General features: G+C 41.0%; 1 long non-coding RNA gene across 1 annotated transcript in view; it reads left to right on the top strand.

Moving 5' to 3' along the window:
* Positions 1 to 13,901, top strand: part of LOC105739420 — a 30,149-nt gene extending 16,248 nt beyond the window's left edge. The window contains exons 4-5 of the long non-coding RNA XR_001115332.2: positions 9,790 to 9,850; positions 13,735 to 13,901. This is a non-coding gene — a long non-coding RNA (uncharacterized LOC105739420). The remainder of the gene's footprint in view (positions 1 to 9,789; positions 9,851 to 13,734) is intronic.
* The last annotated feature ends 505 nt before the right edge of the window (positions 13,902 to 14,406 follow it).

Here is a 14,406-nt window from a genome sequence, read left to right as displayed (position 1 = left end):
CTAAAATACAAATAGTTCTGATTTTATAATAATATTTGATGATAGTTAATTACATTTTCAAAAAACTCAATTAAAAATTTTACTTTAAATACTTTTGATTTACATTTTTGATATTTATTAACTACACTGTACATTCTGTTTTGCTTGAAATTCTAATACATAATTTTAAATATTTCAGAAGGAAACTTCTTAAAACATGACAATAATTAAATGTTTTGATTTTTACATTTATTTTACTTTACATTTCTCATTAAAATATATTCACATTTTATACACTGTAATACAACTAAATTTTATCCTTCAGAATCATTACTTTCAACATCAGATAAATTATGTACATAATTTAACAGCAAAACTAATGATTTTGCTGAAATGATAGCAAGAAAAAATAAATTTTATGAAATAAATATATTTTCCAAATTATGTCTTTTATGCATCATTTTTAAATTTTGTTTTTAATATTTAACAATCACATAAAACCACACATAACACAAATTTTTCTTTTTTCTTTATGTAGTTATTTCTGTCAAATAAGAGGATGGAACATATTTTACTTAACAGTTGCTTATTTGATTTATTATTGACAACTCTGACAATACATCTCATTGTCAGATGTATGATTTGTGTCACGTGCGTCCTAGTGAAGAGACCACCAAACAGGCTTTCTGTCAGCAACAAGGCTGTTTATTTCACCTGGGTGCAGGCAGGCTGAGTCCAAAATAGGAGTCAGCAAAGGGTGGTGGGATTATCATTAGTGTTTTTTTTTTTTTTTTTTTTTGAGACAGAGTCTCGCTCTGTTGCCCAGGCTAGAGTGCAGTGGCTCAGTCTTGGCTTACTGTAAGCTCCTCCTCCCAGGTTCATGTCATTCTCCTGCCTCAGCCTCCTGAGTAGCTGGGACTGTAGGTGCCTGCCACCACGCCTGGCTAATTTTTTTTTTCTTTTTTTGTATTTTTAATAGAGATGGGGTTTCACTGTGGTCTCGATCTCCTGACCTCGTGATCTGCCCACCTCGGCCTTCCAAAGTGCTGGGATTACAGGCATGACCCATCACACCTGCCCGATTATCATTAGTTCTTATAGGTTTGGGATAGGCATACAAAGTACATTCTTAAGGACAGGGAGAATATTACAAAGTACCTTCTTAAGGGCAGGGGAGAATATTACAGAGTACCTTCTTAAGGGCGGGGGATACTATATCGTATCAGTTAGGGTGGGGCAGGAACAAATCACAAGGGTGGAATGTCATCAGTTAAGGCTATTTTCACTTCTTTTGTGGATCTTCAGTTGCTTCAGGCCATCTAGAAGTATACCTGCCGGTCACAGGGGATATGATAGCTTTGCTTGGGCTCAGAGGCCTGACGTCCCTGTCTTCTTATATTAATAAGAAAAACAAAACAAAATAGTGGTGAGGTGTTGGGGTGGCAAAAATTTTGGGGGGTGGTATGGAGAGATAATGGGTGATGTTTCTCAGGGCTGCTTTGAAAGGGATTAGGGGCAGCATGGGAACCTAGAGTGGAAGAGATTAATGAGTTCGGTTTGCTGAGGGATAGTGGAGGGGGGCGGAGTGGTAGCCTCAATGATAAATGTGGAAAATACTATAGTATAGCCTGCCTTTGCTGGTGAGTGGTGATTAGGCCTCGTGGAACTGCCATCAATAAACCAAGTGTGATCAGGATGAGAAATAGGAAAGAAGGAAATATGGGGAAATGGAGTGACTGTCAGGTGGATCAGAGATATAGTCATGGGTATCAGGTGTGGTGTCCGGAATAATGTGGGAGGCCAGATTGAAGTCTAGGCCAGCAACAATGGTAATTGTGGGAGACTCAACAAAGATTGAGTATAGCGGAAGGAGTTGGGGAACAGAAAGTATATGCATCTGGTGTGAGGAGGAAAACAGATTCTGAAAGTTAAGAGAACTGTAGAGAGTAAGTGGAGCATAGCTTGTGATTTTGAGGGCCTCTAAAAGTTTTAAAGCAGTGGCAACTGCCACACACAGACATGGCTAGGCTAAAATAGTAAGGTCAAGTTTTTTGGACAGAAAGGCTACAGAGCGTGGTCCCGGTTCTTGTGTAAGAATTCTGACCACACAGCCCTGTACTTTGGCTGTGTGTAATGAAAAGGGATGGGATGAGTTAGGGAGAGCTAGTGTGGGAACAGCTTTTAGAGCTGTTTTTTAAGGAATGGCAAGGGGAGTAGGGAAGGGAATTAGGATTTATGGGGTCAGCTAGGTTTATCTAGAGCAGAATAATGGGTTGTGGGGGGAGGTGTTGAGGATAGGAGAGTATATGGGTTTGCCACCACGGGGTGGATAGGCAAGACAATTTGGTTGATAAGGTGCAGATCCTGAACTAACCTGTAAGACTTGTCCGGTTTTTGGACAGGTAAAATGTGGGAATTGTAAGGAGAGTTTATAGGCTTTAAAAGGCCATACTCTAGCAGGCGAGTGATAACAGGCTTTAATCCTCTTAAGGCCTGTTGTGGGATGGGATATTGGCATTGAGTGGGGTAACGGTGATTAGGTTTTAATGGGATGGTAAGGGGTGCATGATTGGTTGCCAAAGAGGGAGTAGAGGTGTCCCATACTTGTGGATTAAGGTGGGGAGATACAAGGGGAGGATGCGAAGGAGACTCTGAACTGGGGAAAAGGGTGGCAACGAGGTGTGGCTGTAGCCCAGGACTAGTCAGGGAAGCAGATAACTTAGTTAAAATGTCTCGACCTAATAAGGGAGCTGGGCAAGTGGGGATAACTAAAAACGACTGCATTAAGGAATGTTGTTCAAGTTGGCACCAGAGTTGGGGAGTTTTAAGAGGTTTAGAAGCCTGGCTGTCAATACCCACAACAGTTATGGAGGCAAGGGAAACAGGCCCTTCAAAAGAAGGTAATGTGGAGTTGGTAGCCTCCGTATTGATTAAGAAGGGGACGGCCTTATCCTCCACTGTAGGAGTTACCCAAAGCTCGGCATCAGTGATGGTCCAGGGGGCCTCCAAGGCGATCGGGCAGCGTCAGTCTTCAGCCACTAAGCCGAGAAGATCTGGGAAGGAGTCAGAGAGCCTTGGGCCAGAGTTCCAGGGGCTCTGGGAGTGGCTGCTGGGTGAGTTGGACAGTCCAATTTCCAGTGGGGTCCCACACAGTTGGGACATGGCTTAGGAGGAATCCCAGGCTGCAGGCATTCCTTGGCCCAGTGGCCAGATTTCTGGCACTTGAAACAAGCTCCTGGGGGAGGCAGTCCTGGAGGAACACCTGGCCACTGTGGTTCAGACGTTTTGAAGTTCTTGTGTGCTGGAGATGTGGCTGGGGTTTCTCTCAAAGTGGAGGCAAATAATTGCAACTCAGAAATACGTTGCTACTTGGCTGCCTCTACTCTATTATTGTACACCATCTTGAAGGCGAGGTTAATTAGGTCCTCTTGTGGGGTTTGAGGGCTGGAATCTAATTTTTGGAGCTTTTTCTAATGTCAGGAGTGGATTGGATAATAAAATGCATATTGAGAATAAGACAGCCTTCCTCTGGAGTCTAGGACAGTAAAGTGTCTAAGGGTTGTTGTCAAATGTGCCATGAACTGGCCTGGGTTTTTATATTTCATGAAAAAGAGCCTAAATGCTAACTGATTTGGGAGAGATTGGATAAAGAAAAAAGGAGCATTAACCTTGACTATGCCTTTAGCTCTAGACACCTCTTTAAGAGGAAATTGTTGGGTAGGTGATGGAGGGCTAGTCGTGGAACGAAACTGTAAGTCAGACCAGGTGTGAGGAGGAGAGGTGATAGGAGGATTATACAGTGGGGGAGCAGAGGCTGAGGAAGAATTGGGACCTGGCTCGGCTGGCAAGGAGCAGCCTGGGGAGAAGGGGAGAGGTCAGATGAGTCCGTAGAAAAGAAGGATTCAAAGGACTCAGAACTTGGGGTGGAGACCGAAGGAACATATAGGAGAGAAAGAAGAAAGATTTGGGATGAGTCACATTGGGAACATAGACTAGGGAGGGACCGATGTGTAAAAGAATGCCTGGACGTCAGGCACCTCAGAACATTTGCCCATTTTTTGACAAAAATCATCCAGGTCTTGTAAAATGGAGAAATCAAAAGTGCCGTTTTCTGGCTACTTGGAACTATTGTCGAGTTTGCACTGGGGCCAAGCAGTATTGCAGAAGAAAATAAGGTGTTTAGGTTTTAGGTCAGGTGTGAGTCGAAGGGGTTTTAGGTTTTTAAGAATACAGGCTAAGGGAGAAGATGGGGGAATGGAAGGTAGAAGGTTGCCCATAGTGAAGGAGGTAAGTTTAAAGAGATAGGTAGAGACATGGAGAAAGGGTGGTGGGGGGCAGTGAGCAGCCCTGGGCTGAAATGCGGATGAGCAGCCAAAGCAGGTGTCCCCACAATTGACCTGCCACCGAGGGAATGTGGGTGAATAACCAAGGCAGGCGTCCCCATGGTGATCAGACATCAACGGAGTGTGGGTGAATAATCAGGCAGGCATCACCACAATGATTAAACACCAAGGGAAGACTGTATTCCTGACTCTGTGACCAGCGCTGGAGTTTTGGGTTCATGGATAAAATGTATCTCCTTTGTCTCTACTAGAGAGGAAAAAGAGCTGGCATTGGAAGGACAGGGAGATTGAAGGGTAGTGAGAGAGGCTGGAGAAGAGTGAAAAGACCGCTTAACTGATTTGAAATTGGTGAGATATTCCTTGGGCTGGTTGGTCTGAGGACCCGAGGTCGTAGGTGGGTCTCCTCACGGAGTGAGGGCAAAGAAAGGGGACTGGTCTCCCAAAGGAGTCCGCCTGTCCTGGGTCTTCACCACCAAATGTCACGGACATCTGTGTGAAGAGAGCACCAAGCAGGCTTTGTGTGAGCAACAAGGCTGTTTATTTCACCTGGGTGCAGACGGGCTGAGTCCAAAAAAGGAGTCAGCAAAGGGTGGTAGGATTATCATTAGTTCTTATAGGTTTGGGATAGGCGTACAAAGTACATTCTTAAGGGCAGCGGAGAATATTACAAAGTACCTTCTTAAGGGCAGGGGAGACTATATCGTATCAGTTAGGATGGGGCAGGAACAAATCACAAGGGTGGAATGTCATCAGTTAAGGCTATTTTCACTTCTTTTGTGGATCTTCAGTTGCTTCAGGCCATCTGGATGTCACGTCACAGGGGATATGTTGGCTTCACTTGGGCTCAGAGGCCTGATAATTTGCAAATGTTTTCTCACATTCAGTGGGTTGACCTTGTATTTTTGTTGGAGTGTCTTTGAAGCACAAGAACTTCTAATTTTGAAGTTTAATTTATTTATATTTTCTTTGGTTGCTTTGTGCTTTTGGTTCATATTTAAGAAACCATTTTTGAGGCTGGGCATGGTGGCTCACACCTGTAATCCCAGCACTTTGGGAGGTGGAGGTGGGTGGATCACGAGGTCAGGAGTTTGAGACCAGCCTGGCCAACATGGTGAAAGCCCATCTCTGCTAAAAATACATAAATTAGCCAGGCATGGTGGTGGGCATCTGTAGTCTCAGCTACTCCAGAGGCTGAGGCAGGAGAATCACTTGAAACTGGAAGGCAGAGGTTGCAGTGAGCCGAGATCGCGTCACTGCACTCTAGTCCTGGGCAACAAGAGCGAAACTCCTTCTCCAAAAAAGAAAAAAAAAAGATTTCTTAATCAAAAGTCATGAAAATGTACACCTGTGCTTTCTCATGACGGTTTTATAGTGTAAGCTCTTACATTTAGATCTGTAGTTCATTTTTAGTTCATTTATGTTTGTGTGAGGAAGGGGTCTCAGCTTCACCTAGTTGTACCAGCACCATTTATTGAAAAGCCTAATCTTTCCCCTACTGAATTATCTTAGCACAATTTGCTGTAAACATAATGTTTTATTTTTGGCCTCTCAATTCCATTCTATTGACTTATATGTCTATTTTTAATGTCTTGATTTTTATGTCTTGATTACTGTAGTTGTGTAGCGAGTTTTGTGATAAGTGTGAATCCTCCAACTGTTTTTCTTTCTCAAGATTATTTTGGCTATTTGAAGTTCTTTACATATCCATATACATTTTAGGATCCACTTGTCAATTTCTGCAAGAAGGCAACTGAAATTTTGATAGAAATTGCATTTGATCTATAACTAACTCGATTTGAACTTTTAAATATTTATAATTATGATATGTAGATCTCCAGGCCCCACAAATAGATTGGACTTTATATTATTTTTGTGACTCATTGTGATTCTATGAAGAAGATATTATTAAGAAACTTCCTCAAGATCACACAGAAAGTGGCTAAAATGAGATACCAATTCTTGTATGTCTGATTCCCAATACTACAATCCTCTCATAGTATCATGCCATCCCTAATAATAACATCTTATAGTTTTTTGAGCCGTATATTATCTTATGTATTCTCATTACTCACAAAGTTACATAAATTAGAAAAGATAAAAATTATCATTTCCTGATTTGCTGCCATAGCACCCCATGTACACTCCTATTATCATAGCTCCTCCTCACACTGTATTCTACTTGCCTGTTCTTTACCAGACAGTGAGTGCCTTAGGAGCAGAAATATTTCTGGTTCTTATATCTCTGGTGCCTGGAGAAATGCCTGGTACTAGAAGGGGCTCTGTGATGGCTGACTGAATAAATGATTGTGTTATACATTCGTCCCTTAGGATTCAGAGGCTGGCATTGTATGTTCCCCTGTTCTTAAGTGTGGTTCATTTTCCCAACTACTCTGGAGAAGCTCAAGGACACAGACCAGAGCCTTGCTCATAATAGATACTCAGCCCATAAGACCAGGTCCAGGCTGTATTCTTCATGGGTCCAAGGAGAAGATCCAAGCCAACTAGTTCTGAGAAAACCAGCGCATGCCATTCACAACAGAAAAAATATAAATGACTAATGAGTGTAAAAAGGTGTCCAATCTCACTATTGATCACAGAGACATAAGTGAAACAAGAATTTGTCTTTCACCTATAAAATTGCAAAGATTAAAAGGTGGATAATGCTCAGTGTAGTAAGAACATAAGAAAATGGGTTCTTGCTGGGAATATGAGAATATAAGAAAATGGGTTCTTGCTGGGAATGTAACTTACAAAAAACTTGCAAAAATTTTTTGAAGGGCAATTTGGCAATGGATGTCGAGTTGTAAAATGGGAATATGCTTGGATACAGCAATTCTGCACTTCATACAAGTGCACAGTGCAGGAACAGCCAGTCCTCCTTGGGCCCCTGGCACTCTTCTTCCAGGTGTGGCAAGACTGCAAGCCTGATTGCTCTGTTAGGGGGCAATTTCTCAAGGTTATTTTATGTGCTGGTAAATTTGAGAGATAAGGTACAATCTTCCTTCACACCAAGAGTAGGCTTATTTAGTGCTTGCTATAAAGCAATGGATTCCCAAAGCTCAGCGTTCCTTAGCTACAATACAAACCCACTGTGTGCCTAGCATCCATATGGCCCATACTGTGTCACCCTATGGGACTTGGTGGCAAGGGAAATCAACACAAACAAGTTGATGCTCGTGTTGCCTGCTGTGCAATGAGTAACAAGGTCCTTTGTCCCTTAAAAAAGTTATCATCCCATTTTCTACAGATAGGTAAACTGGGGTTCGTTAAAATTAAATAGCTAGCCGAGAGCACATGGTCATTTACATGGCCATCCATTGCAGATGGAACCAGAGCCCAGGGTGACTGAGCCTCAGCAGCTAAACACGGATCACCTGGATAAGCAATAGGAGAGAATGACAAAGCAGAATCACAGGGCAAACCCTCATAACAAACTTTATGTAATCAGCCTGCTGGATTGCCTGGCACTCTCCAGTCACTCTGAAAAGCATTCAAACTGTTGCCATGACCTGCTGAATGCTCATAGCTACTGGGTCACTCATTAGAACAGTGGTTCTCAGAGTATGGCCCCCAGACCAGAAGCATTGGCAGCCCCAATAAGTTAATACAAATTCAAATTCTCAGGCCTCCTGGATTTGCTTAACCCAGACCTCCTGGAATTGCTAAAACACTGCAACGTGTGTTTTCACAAGACCTCCAGGTGATTCTGAGGCACACTCAAGTTTGAGAAGACACTGCTCCTGTGCACGCTTCAAAACTCCCCTCCGCTCAGCTGAGCTGCATCCTTACTGAGAGACTGCGGGGCTAGTTCTCACACCTGTTCATGACAATTGTACTTGTCACTCTATTTACATATTTTAATTAATGATTATGTTTCCCAGTGAAATATGAGGGCAAAAGAAAAGGAATGATTGTTTCTATGACAACCACATTGAATATTTTAGAAAGTCAATGAAGATAAGTCACTAAAAAATGTTCTTGAAAGAGAAAAATTCGTGAACATCTACTGTTTTGTACTCTTTTATGAGTCTTTAAATCTTCATTCCACTTTAAATAAACCATATCTGGAGATCAGAAAAAATAAATGTGGTTTAGAGAAGGAATGTGGAACAAAATACCAAACAATGATTCTGTATTCAAAGAAAAGGCCTCAGGGCTGCATCGAAAGATTTGCTAATGAATATGCATTTACATGTTTTAAGTTAAAATAAAATGTTTAGGCCAGGTGCAGTGGTTCATACCTGTAATCCCAGCACTTTGGGAGGCTGAGGCAGGTGGATCATGAGGTCAGGAGATCGAGACCATCCTGGCTAACATGGTGAAACTCCGTCTCTACTAAAAATACAAAAAGAAATTAGCCAGGCGTGGTGGTGGGTGCCTGTAGTCCCAGCAACTCAGGAGGCTGAGGCAGGAGAATGGCGTGAACCTGGGAGGCAGAGCTTTCAGTGAGCCGAGATCGTGCCACTGCACTCCAGCCTCGGTGACAGAGCAAGACTGTGTCTCAAAAAACAAAACAAAACAAAATAAAACAAACATTAAATAAAATGTTTAAGGTATATATGTATTTTCTATAATTTCACATTTAACTGACTCTAAAAACATTATTTGACTGACTTCTGGCCTCCACTATGTCAGGGGGAGAGCTTCCCTTGGATGGAATTTAAATCCTGGTAAGAGACAACAACCGAGAATGGGGGAATAAGATACAACTAACTTCTTTTAATTGCTGTTCCTTTCATTCTTGGCTCATGAACAAAGAGGTTTGGTTCTCCCCTCTTGCTTCTATGTCTCTGAACCAAGAGGATACCATCGTTAAACAGCTATACCCTTGAAAAGGTATTATCAGGAGCATGTTTAATGGTAATACATGGGACATGTCCTAACATCCATTATTAAGCCCAGTGGTTGATCAGTTTGCCTCTTGGGCTCTGGTTTAAAAAAATTATTTGTCCTGCCCAAGAGTATACAAGTATGCAGAACAGAGCGATCAAAAAGAAGTGAAGCCATTTATCCCATTGTTCTCCTCATCCTACCGTTCTCCTTTGAGAACCCTTCCTCACCTCCTTCTCTCGTGGGCTCCCATGTTGGCCCCCTCCCTTGGTGTGTTGGACCGGATGGAAACCTAATTTCTGCTGGTCAATCTGTTCATTTTCCTGCAAATGTGGATTAGGCACACATAAACTCTAAGTCTTTATTGAATGTACGAATTGGAAGGGAAGAACAACTAGGGCTGGTGCAGTGGCTATATCCTCCCATGCGCTGGAATAAGCAGAGAGAGCCAGCCTGGAAGAGAGAGAATGAAGCGTTTGCCCAGAGAAAATTGGAAACAAGAGATCCTGTGACTGTGGACAGAGTAACTTGGGGAGGCTAGTTGAATTTCTTGCCTTTAGGAATTATAAGCTACCCATAACCCCTCCATCCTTCTAAGAAATTGCTTTTTTTTTTCTCCTTAACCTCATTTTACTAGGCCCCTATTACTTGCCTGATGCTATTCTTGGAGCAACAAGTACTTAGTGCCAGGCATCTTGGTGAGTATATTGAAAAGACACATTGGCAATTCTATGACAATGACTTTTGTTGTTTAAAATCTGAACTTTAAGTAGTTGCAGATAGGGATCATTTACTGACTAGCAATAGGGGCCCTCACACAGAGAGGTGACATCTCAGTATGGAACAGGAACAGCCTGTGAATCATTAAAAATCAAAGATAAGCAGAATTCAGATAATGTGTTATAGAAGAAACATTTACTTAAGCAGAACAGAGACTACTAGACTACTCTCTTAGCTATTCTTAGCCAACAATGTTGTAAAGCTATTCTTAAGTTATGAAAGAATTGGACATTTACATCAGGAACATTATATAGCATTTGTTTGTTTTTTATAAATAAGCATAGCTAAATTATTTCTTATTTTATAGTGTTGATGTAATCATTACTTAAAAATGCTATTGGTGTTTGATATATGGTTTGGCTCTGTGTCCCCACCCAAATCTCATCTCAAACTGTAATCCCCATAATCCCCACGTGTTGAGGGCGGGATCTGGTGGGAGATGACTGGATCGTGGAGGTAGTTTCCTTATGCTGTTCTTGTGATAGTGAGTACTCACAGGATCTGATGGTTTTGTAAGAGTTTGACCGTTCCTCCTACACACACGCCCTCTTGCGCCTTGTGAAGAAGGTGCCTGCTTCCCGTTCGCCTTCTGCCGTGATTGTAAGTTTCACCCGAGGCCTCCTAGCCATGCTTCTTGTTAAGCCTGTGGAACTGTGAATCAATTAAACCTCCTTTGTTTATAAATTACCCAGTCTTGGGTAGTATCTTTATAGCAGTGTGAAAACAGACTAATACAGCGTTTTAATGAAACGTGAAGTTGAAGAACCCTCCTCCTGCCCCGACTCCTAGGGCACTGTGGAATATAGACAAGTCGTGGATCTCACCTGCCTGATGCAGTCATGACTCTGATACCCAGAGGAGGCACTGTTAGGTGAACAGCCCCACTTACTGAGTACTCTTTTAACAAGCCTCATTTCTTTCTGGCAGTTTGACACACTCTAGAAACCATCTAAATGTAGGAAAGTTTTCCCCCTGCACCTCATTTCTCGTGTTCCAACCTCATTAGGAAAGAAAAACAGATAGTGGAGCTATGTCTTGGAGGACATAAACCAGGATAAACTACAATGTAGAGGAAAACTAAACTGAGATTACTCTAGGTATCTTTGCCTGTGAGCTGGAGGAGGGCTTGGGGATTGTGGCAAGCAGGCTGTCGGGGAAACGAGAAGATGCCTCAGACACAGCTGAATGGCCTATGCGTGGGGAGGACGAGGCAGCTAGGGGTTGCAGGTTCTCTTCTTTTTACCCCCAGCATCAAAGTCTTTGCCTTTGTGAAAGGAGAAAAGTAAAGGTGGGATTCAGGTGAAAGCGCTGGGAATAGTGGAGTTAAGGCAAAGTCAGATGGGAAGGATGACAGTCAAGAAGGGAGGTAAAGGAAGACAACAGATAAAAGACAATAAAGAACTACTCATTCAGCTGAGTAAGTTGGTGTATGTGTACAAGTCAGTAAGGGCTATGCTGTGTGTGTGTGTGTGTGTGTGTTTGTGTGTGTGTGTGTGTATGTGTGTGTGTTTCGGTCAAGTAACAGACTTGGTGTAATAGTTTCAATGTAAGCACAGTACATTCATTTCAATTCCTTTTTTACTTTTGCAGAAAACATACAAAAGAGAGTTAAGGAATTAAGAGTGCAGAATCTGGTGTTGGACAGACATGGTTTCAAAATCTGGCTTTGCTACTGTTAGCTGTGTGACCTTAATTGACTTATCTAACTTCTCTAAACCTCTCTATATTAAAAGTGGAAAATAGTAATTTCCCTGTAATAGGACCATCCTGAGAAAGAAGCAAGATATATGTGTAAAGCTATTTGGCAGGTCTGGTACACAGTAAATGCTCATAATGGTAGCTTTTGTGGCAGCTCTATCCTCTGACAGATTGCACATATTGAGCGTTGAGTTGTGCCAGCTCCTTACATCTATACTATATTCATTTTTTGATGCAATTAAAGCTTTCATTTGTTATGCATATTGACACCAAGATTTATGCTTTGTCCATGTATTTCGTTTTCCTATTTTTATCCATCCCCAGACTTGACATGGGCACTATGAACATATTCCATATGAACCAATCACACAAGACCTGTAGTCCAGATAGAAATTAGCTACCTTTCTTGTTTTAAGAACAACTTGGTAATGTTATGTAAATTATAAATTTTTGAGTAGACATGCTTTATACTTAGGAGCATACATATATGAGGTATATAATATTTTAAAATAAATTTACCGAAGATATGCAAGAAAATCCCTCATTATTTTATAATAATCTCCTTTCTCTTTCCCCTTCTTTCTCTAAAAAGAAAAAATATAGCAATACGATAAAAAAAAAAAAGATAAATTACTCCCCATCCAATGGCATTTGGCAGTTCCTTAAAATCCTCTGTCCCCCTAAATCTAAAAAATTTTCCACCCCAGTATATTCAAAAGAATATGCTGAGTAATAACAAAGGAGGAGGTCAAGAGAATCTTTTGTGCCCCGGCACATTGGTTTCTTAGGCTACAACCCTGAGGGTAGAGAGGATCACACTTACTTTTGGCACATGAGTTAAATCTTGCATATCACTTCATGGTTGCCCCTCACACACATTTTGCCCCTCACACCCATACCCAAGCTTAACTCTGCATACCACCTTCCCCAAAGATTCTCAGTTGTCTCAACTGTTTGCGGCTCTGGTCATATACTGTGGCAGGACCTCACCTTGTGACCACAGTTCCTCAAAAAGAGCTTCATTGTTTGACTTCTGCCCCCTGAGCTTGTCTACCTACTGCAGTGTGTATTCTTGCATTAGTCCATGGGAACGTGCTTTCTTTTTATAAATTAGTGTAAAGTATCATGCACGGGTTTAGGGAAAACACAGTATTATGTAGTGCCACACACAGACAACATACCATTAGCTAGACCGGAGTTATATAAGAACAACATGTTGTTATGTTTTATTCCCAAGTATTAAGAAAGCTCATGTGAGATTATTCTCTGCACCTTAGCATTTTATCATTTTCACCTTTAATACATTATCTTGTCCTATTTCTTTTTTTCCTCACATCAAATTTCTGAAGCGAATTTTCAAACCAAATATATATATACATATATATGTATGTACATATACATATATATGTATAGTAGATCATAATTCAGAAACTGTCTTTGCCATAAACTTATTATGGTTTAGCCTGAAAAAAGCTCAATGCGGCCGGGCGTGGTGGCTCACGCCTGTAATCCCAGCACTTTGGGAGGCCGAGGCAGGTGAATCGTGAGGTTAGGAGATCGAGACCATCCTGGCTAACACGGTGAAACCCCATCTCTAATAAAAATACAAAAAATTAGCCTGGCGTGGTGGTGGGCGCCTGTAGTCCCAGCTACTCGGGAGGCTGAGGCAGGAGAATGGCGTGAACACGGGAAGTGGAGCTTGCAGTGAGCTGACATCGCACCACTGCACTCCAGCCCGGGTGACTGAGTGAGACTCCGTCTCAAAAAAAAAAAAAGAAGAAAACTTAGTTCACTCACTTTGAAGATTAGCTACTTCATCACATGTAACCAGTGAGTGAGGAATAAGGGACAGGTTCATTTTCATCACAAATATTATAACCTCAAAAATAAAAGTTTACCCTATTCTCCACTGGAATTATGCAAATACATAAAATACAAAGTATCCACACTCAATATTGAATATAACATATGTTAAATTACTGGTGGATATTTTTCTTTCTCTTGCTTAATCAGCTGTATGTTGACAAATTTATATATTGGGCAGATAACAAATGATTGCCATCTGGGGATTGCCAACATACCAAATTTTATTTTATCTCTTCAGAAACGTCAGTGTGCAGTTATCTAGTCATATTGATATTCTGATGGTGATTAACATATAAACTTTCTGTGCCTTTCTTGATGGGGTCAGATTCTATACCACACAAGTCGCAGAATTCCAAAAAGCTATTTTGAGAGTAAAGGTAAAGGCAAGAAAAGAATGAGTCATTAGTCATCGGGTTTTGTTTTTTTTCCACTTATGTGTATCATATTCTAAAATGAATTAAAGATGGGTAACTATCAGATGAAATTCTGAGCTCATGTTCTCACACTGTCTGATGGGCTGAATTTTCACAAGAGATGGGCTGTCATCATTTTGTCAGGACCTTTGGAGACAAGTTAAAAAGTAATACTTAGTCAGCATAAATATAAAAATGCCCAACAATAAAACATTTTATCCATCTGTTTTTAATCATAAGCCTCTTTAATCTAAATGATTATTATATTATATTTCACACATATTCTGTAAAGATCAAACTGAGTCAATGCCTCTAAAGAGGAAAATAAAATTTTAGCACTATAAAAAATTTTTTAAGGTCAGCTTTATATTCCTATTATGAATTTAAAAATATTTCTTTGCTTTAAGCCATATTGCCTCCTTGAAATCATTGTTTTCAAAAAAAATAATTTTCTACTTTCTAGTTTGCAGAAAAGTTAACATTATCAGAGAATCATT

This window comes from Nomascus leucogenys, chromosome 2 (genome assembly GCF_006542625.1).
Source record: "Nomascus leucogenys isolate Asia chromosome 2, Asia_NLE_v1, whole genome shotgun sequence".
Taxonomy (NCBI): domain Eukaryota; kingdom Metazoa; phylum Chordata; class Mammalia; order Primates; family Hylobatidae; genus Nomascus; species Nomascus leucogenys.
The sequence above is the reverse complement of the archived record's forward strand: the minus strand, read 5'-3'. Positions and strand labels throughout refer to the sequence as shown.